General features: G+C 41.7%; 1 long non-coding RNA gene across 1 annotated transcript; it reads left to right on the top strand.

Moving 5' to 3' along the window:
• Positions 1–395: 395 nt before the first annotated feature.
• Positions 396–4,480, top strand: LOC143121251 (uncharacterized). Its single transcript, XR_012986456.1, has 6 exons — positions 396–471; positions 1,303–1,419; positions 1,549–1,648; positions 1,976–2,044; positions 2,164–2,264; positions 4,383–4,480. It is a non-coding gene; the product is annotated as an uncharacterized LOC143121251 (long non-coding RNA).
• Positions 4,481–7,180: the final 2,700 nt, after the last annotated feature.

The following is a 7,180-nucleotide window of genomic DNA, read 5'->3' as shown; positions in this document are numbered from 1 at the left end:
TTGTTGCGTCAATGTTGAAACAATGTTGAAACAATGTTTAATGCTAAATAGTTGTAAAATGTTGACAAATGGTTGTAAAATAAGAAATCAACGAAATCAGCATATTAAACCAAATTGATTTGATATCAAGAAAAGGAAAAGGAAAGAAAATGTTCATGGGAACAATCATGTTAATAATCATAATAGTAGGCTAGTAATAACAGCCCACTAGACTAGGCTAATGTTATTATTGTTTTGACACTTCTAATTAGTTTGGTAGCCATTTCAATGTAACAGTCTAAAATGCAACGATTGTTTTTAACGGATGCTTATCGCCTCTTGATAAGCGCATGCGCACACACAGCAACTCCCATCCCCCACCCGACTGACTATTTTGAACTCCAGCCCACCAGGGACTTCAACCGTCACTGTTCTGTCATGCATCTGACTGCATGTGTAAGCTGTAGAAACTCTGCCGTTATCATATCCAAGGTAAGAATAACAGTACTTTTGTATGCCAATTGAAAACGGGAATTTATTCGAAATATATTGTTTTCATAATGGAATGTTAACCAAAGCTGTTAGTCATGTTAGGAATTAGCTAGCAATTAGCTAGCGAGCTAACTTTCCCAGCTACTAACTTCATTATTGTGTGGAATATCTGGAATGGTAGTTTATATCATATACCATATCTAGTTCTACTGTATCTGTCTGTGATGTCGCTATGAATGTAGAGTTTTAGTTTGAATGAAATATCAGGCGCAAGTAAGTTATAAAGCTAACTTAGCTACCATTAAAGTGGCTGTTACCATGCAGGCTAATGTTACAGACACATGAAGGTTGTTAACGTTAAGCAGCAGTAGCAGCTAATAACGGTTACCTTGCGAACTTCAACATACATAATATACATGTAGTGTTGCTATAACGTGTTAACTGGAAAGATGACCTGTAAAACAAATTAATAAAGTCATATATAAGTTAGCTGCTATATCTATACCCACTGATTTAAGGAACTAAGGAACTGCAGTTTAGTATAGCCATGTTCATTAACAGACCTGTCATATAATAGATGTGAATGGGGGCAAGTATGATGGGTGGGCATGCCAACAAGTAAAGGGATCTTTAGTTTGTGAAGGGTAGTGTTACATGTTTTTCATTTCTTAGCCCTTATTTGGCCCTTGTTTGATGTACCTGACTTGCACTGAGGCATGTGTTTATTTAAGATGCATGTGAGTGAAGTAGTGCTTCAGTGATGGTCTTTTCATGTTCTGTGTGTTTTGGAACTTATTGATCTTAGTCTCCATGTGTTCCCTCTGTTTGCAGTCGGTGTGTTGTGAGGACTGCTGCCCTGAGAACTCTGAGTGCATTCTGGAATATTCCAAATGTGTGCCACTTCCATACTGAAGAAGTTCCAAGCCCGCAAGAGAGTTCACTCACCAGGTAGACACACACACAAACACACGTAGAATTGCATATAGCATTATAATGTGTAAGCATGTATTTGTGTCTGTAACTGTGTTTAGTTTATCCCCTCTTTTCATGTGTCTGTCTGTTGTTATGACTGTGTAGTGGGCTCCATCAACTATCCAGGGCAATGTCAGTCCGTCTGGATGGCACTACCTGCTGCTTGATGATGTCTCATAGCCATGGCTGCTGCCTTCAACGTGGTGTAAGTTTTTGTGTTTTGAATGCATTTTTTTTGTTCCATGGATAGGGCTATGGGTTATGTTATTGTGCATGCTCTAATTTGCTTGACATATGTGCTATGTAATGCATTAATACAGAAACTAATCAGGATTATTGCAGCTACTTAAAATAGTCTTGAATTTTGCAATTTAGCCACTTTACCATTGTGTTGGTGGTAATGTTAGTAGTGTTGTGAATATCTGCCAAACTGATCATAATCAATATTTCTGTAATTGTACAGCAATTAAATTTTTTGTACAGGATGCATCATTTTGTTTAATCTTATCTTTTACTCATATTTTACTGGCAGAGCCCTCACAAGTAAACTGATATCAAGACTTAACATAGACGGCGATGGTGGCAAGGGTGCCTTCAGAAGGTAATTATAATTTTTGTTGGTACACCTGATTGACTTACCTTACTTATTTTTTTGATGCTATGATTTTGACCTTTATCAACAATAACAAAATGTATGGCAATTGCTGTTTTATTTTTTAGGTGCTATCCAGCAGCCAGAAGCTGCTATTGCAAGTCAGATGGGGGAGGAAAGGTGGTGTAAGCAAGAAGGCAAGAGCTGCTGCAGGCAATGTTGCAATTAGGTATGATATCACACAGACATACTGCTGCTTAGACGTGTTGGGTCACTTTAAAGCCCGTGTTGCAGGTTAACCACCACTGTTGATTAATGGGTACATAAAGCACTCGATATATGTATATAATTTTTAAAAATGTCTCCAAATGGTGTTAAATGTCAGTTTTTGTTGTTTTTAGCATTAGCTGGGTTTTTTTACGCAATTCGGTGATGACGTCACGTTGAGGGCTACATGATCTGCGCTTCAGTCATTTCAATGCATTACAATGGACATCGCGGTTACACTTTCAACATAAAGTTTGTATATTTACACTTCAAATTTCATCACAGCATTTATATCACAGCTACCCTATGATCGACCAATGGTAATAACGTTGCCTGATATCAATTAAGTATTTTTTTTTCTGAATTTGGGGAGGTCTCGTTTTGGAGGGTATGTTTTACATTCATTCCTATGGGAAACGGTCGCGGTTACACGTTCAACATAAAGTTTGTATATTTACACTTCACATTTTGTTACAGCATTTATATGACAACTACCCTATGGTCTAACAAAGATAACAATGTCTTCTTGTTTAATTAAGCAATTTTCTGAATTTGAGAGGTCTCGTTATGAGGCTACATAATGCGCCTATTCAGTTCAATGCATTATGCTTATATATCGTTATGACCCTTTTTTTGTTACTGTCAGTGAACAGCACTGAGTGGAAGTCAACATTTTCTTTATATTTAGTGATGGTGATCATGTCGTTAGTTCAGATAAGTAGGCTACTGGGTAAACTTAGTCAGAAGATCAGAATATAAAGCATCATGATAGCTAGCTAGTGCTATGGGCTAACTTTCCAGTCCCACCTGTGAGCCACCCCTGTTGTTGCAAACCGCTGCCGATTAGGCTGGTCGCGTCTTCAGTATGAATATTTTCGATGACTACTCCTCGTGATTGATTGTCATTGACATCGTCAGGGTACGGCTTACCAAAGAGGGAGATAATAAGGGCAAGTCGCAGTTTGGCAGGTGCTTGTGTGGGCTGTGCCATCCCGATGGAAACTGCGGTGGAGAGCTGCTGTAACTGGGGAAGCGAGTGCGTTTTGGCCGCTGGTCGAGCTCACCCCGCGACCAGCAGATGACATGATCTATCTAGCTATCTATCTACCTGTCTATATATCTATCTAGGCTATCTATATCTATTTATCTATAATCTGCGCTATTTACTGCTGAACACTCCCTTACTCGTCTCTTTACTCCTCTCTCCTTACTCTCAAGGGTCTTAAGGTGGGCTTTGGTCTGTAGCCTCCCCAAGGTGACGTAATGCAATGCATTGTGGGGGAAAGGAGAATCACTTCAAACCGCTGTGAAATAGTACCTGCTTTTTCGTATTATATTCCGTTTTGTGATACCCAACAACATCAAATACAATGGATAACAGTTTAAATGTTTATTACCAATAAGCAAATTGTGCAAATTCGTTGGAAAATGAACCCTGCAACACGGCCTTTAAAAAAGGTCCTCTTTATCATGCACCGGACATTTCTAAGTGTACCCCAAACTTTATAATGGTTGTGTATACACATCTGCTTTACTTCTAACTATGGCACCTGACTTTGAGGCTGCTAGTGTAGGTTTGCTTTTATTTGTCACACAAGCTGAGTAGTTTGCATTACAGGTGCTCCAAGAGATGTTGGGTAACGTCACTTCTGTTGATGTTCAAACAAAACCGAGAGCTAGTTCGCCCCTCCCTCCCCTGGCTAGAACAGTTTGTTATGTTTCATGGTCCAGACTAGACCAGGGCGTTTTTGGAGCCTGGGCTGTCCACAGAGACCACGTTTTTTTTACATGGTATTGAGGGGACAGGCAACTAGTGGATGATGAGGTGATGTTTGCTGTATGTGACAAAAGATTTTTTAGTTTAGAAACTGCGTAACATTAGCTAGCTATGAACTTGATAATTAGGGCGCCTCCAGAGCCCTTATTAGACATTCTCTGGCGCCGCTTACTTCACACAGTGTGACTGATGGACGTTATTTGGAAGTTCAGTGATCGGAATATCCATGATTCAAATCCCAGAGAATGTCCACAGGCTTTTTCACCAGTTTTTGACAATAATGGTTTGTTGTTTCCTCTTTAGATGCTGTCTTCAGCGAACCACCCTGACCCGAATAATGGACACCATGGGAAGATATTTGAATTATGCACTGGAGAGGGTGGGTGGTGGTGGCTTTCGGAAGACACTCTCTGCTGTTGCTGAATGATGCCATCGGTATACATGCACCACATACACCTGAGTTTGGATAGATCATTTATGTTGTAAAACATAAAACAAAATAAAATAATGTAAAAAAATATATAAGTTGACTGGTTCTTGAGGTGTTTATCATTTCTGTGTGTGATAGGCCTACTGCAAGTTGCATAGGCTAATAAAGGTAAAATGTTGAAGCAATGTTGCAATATCAACGTTTATTCAACGGTAATTTGTAGTTGAGGCTTTAACCATGTTGGATTTTACTGCGTTGTTTCAATGTTGCAATATATCATATTCAACAGTGATTCACTGTTGAGGCTTTCAACATGTGTTCACCTATGTTGAAACGGCGGATGTTGAAACAATGTTGCGATATCAACGTTGATTCGATTTGCAAATCCAACTCATAATTCAACGTTGATTCACCCTTGGTATATAACGTTTATTCACCGTTGAATCAATGTTGAAATGCCAGCAGGGGTAGAATGCTTTCTAGAAACAGGTGTTACAACGTAGTTGTTTGAGCGCAAGTTGCGTCGTACCATGGTGGTTAAGCAACGTCTTTTATAACGTGTTCATCAGCAAATTCATTAAGTGACCTTTGAATGATGTATTCCAGTCAACAGGACATGACTATGTGACAATGTGAAGCACCAGCTGAACACGTGAAAAATTAGTGTGCTCTGGCTTATATCCAGAAGTGAATTAAACTCCCCACAACTCTACTGGTGTTACACAAAACACCTTGAACAAGAGCTGCACACTGTTCAGCTGGTGTTGACATTGGTTGCTGTATGTATGTATGCATGTACCTGGAGAAGGCATGCAGTAATGAAATTATCACTGACACAGAGAACAAAAAAAAACCCCTGTCAAAATGAAAAACAGCAGGGAGTTCTGTTTTGTGCCCCTTAGGTTCAGAAAAGTAATTAAATCACTCTCTCTTTCTCTCTCTCTCTCTTTTCTTTCTCTCCCTCTCTCTTCTCTCTCCGCACCGTGGTAACGAGCTTGAGTGGCATGTGGTAGTTGATCATTTAGGTCAGGTGCCTGTGCAGGCCTGCGGCTGCTCTGCTTTGATCTAGTCCTGCAGAGGTGGCGGTGGAAGCCATTAACTGTGTTAGGCGTCGGCCCAGGGCCCCGCGTGGCCCCCAGAGGGGTCGTGTAATAACCCCAGAGCCCAACTCTCCAGCTGTGCTCAGCCAGCAGCACTCAAGCCACCAACACAAGCACGGCTTTGGCTCTCTCTCCCTCGTTGTTGTTGTTGAGTTTGAGTTTTGTTGTTTTGATTAGGCTATGCTAGTTGAAAGGTGTTGTTTTGCTTGAGAATGTATGCGGTAGTAATGACTGGGGATTTTGCTTTTCTTGTGAGTCGTCGAAGAGCCCAACATGAAAAAAAAAAACAGACTCTGCAGGTCATTATTTATGATGGTCATTTGTATGTGTGAGTGTGTGTGTGTGTGTGTGTGAGTGTGTGTTTACATATCTAAATGGGTTCTTTGTTATGGCAGCCCAAGAGTGATGAAACTATTTTTGATCACTGCACATATATTACAGCTGGGGGGTGGGGGCGGAGGAGAGGGAGGGGCACGACACCTTAATTTAGCCTGCATTTACTTCCCCCTTCTCGGTTTGCTGTTTTGCGACGGGTGTGGAATGTGAACTGCCTTTGGCCCCGGCACCAAGTCGTGTTTGGTTGCCGCTGCTTGATTAAATTATGGAAATCCGTCTCAGGCTTTAATCTGCACCATCCCTCGTATTTATGTAAATATCAGTGCGCTCGCAACAAGAGCCGCTACCCGCTGCGCCCGCTTCACCCTTGACGCCGTCGAGACACGCGGTAGAGCCGCTGGCTGCTGGCCCTGTCTGCCCATGAGCGGCCCCCTGATGGCCCTCCGGCGAGAGGAGATTGATGTCTGAGCACCTGCAGATGGCCACTGCTGCATTGTTCGCTCAGCCGATAAAAAACACCAATTGGTCTGATGAGCTCTCCAGCTCCTGGTAAAAATGTTATTTGTGCTGTTAATTAAAATGGATGCGCAGCCCACACCGGGGGATAGGGGGGGAGTTGGGGTGGGGGGTGTCAAGGGCTCTTCAGCCAGAGGGCGTTATGGTGTGACAGAATAAATGGTGTAAAAAATGCTCTCTCACTCCCCTCTCACTTCTCCCCTCGCTCACATTGGGGGCTCTTGTTGTTGTCGTGTGACAGCTTGAAACGCAGTCCTTTCCTGCAACCAATACAAATTGATTCCTCCCAAGGACCTGCTATGAGACGACTTCGGTGTCACATTAACCTCTGACGATCTTGCAAATCTTCCCAAGTCCCAAGCCCCCATCACCTGCTCTGCCAGACACCTGACGGCTCACAGACATCTGGTACTAGAGCAACGGACACCTGAGAGACAGAGAACTTTGCCATATGCAGCGTGACACAAAGCATTTTGAAGCATTTTTCTTTTTTTCAGATGTTTCAGATTTCTAAGTGAAGGAAGGAGAAGAAGCAACATTCACTTTGCTTTTTATCCAGTCTACTTGCCATGAGTCTGACACTGAGTTCATTATGTTCATTACGTTACCACACTGGGTCGGTTGTACAGCAATACGGAGGTAACATGTAGCTGTAATGCTTTTACATAATCACTGTTTAGTAACAAAGGCTACCTAAATTCAATTTTAACCAGGGATGT

The sequence above is a fragment of the Alosa pseudoharengus genome, unplaced genomic scaffold (assembly GCF_046254945.1).
Source record: "Alosa pseudoharengus isolate Yale_2024_CS ecotype anadromous, Long Island Sound unplaced genomic scaffold, YU_APseudo_1.1 YU_APseudo_1.1_scf_13, whole genome shotgun sequence".
In the NCBI taxonomy this organism is placed as follows: domain Eukaryota; kingdom Metazoa; phylum Chordata; class Actinopteri; order Clupeiformes; family Clupeidae; genus Alosa; species Alosa pseudoharengus.
This window is presented reverse-complemented; position numbering and strand designations above follow the sequence as displayed.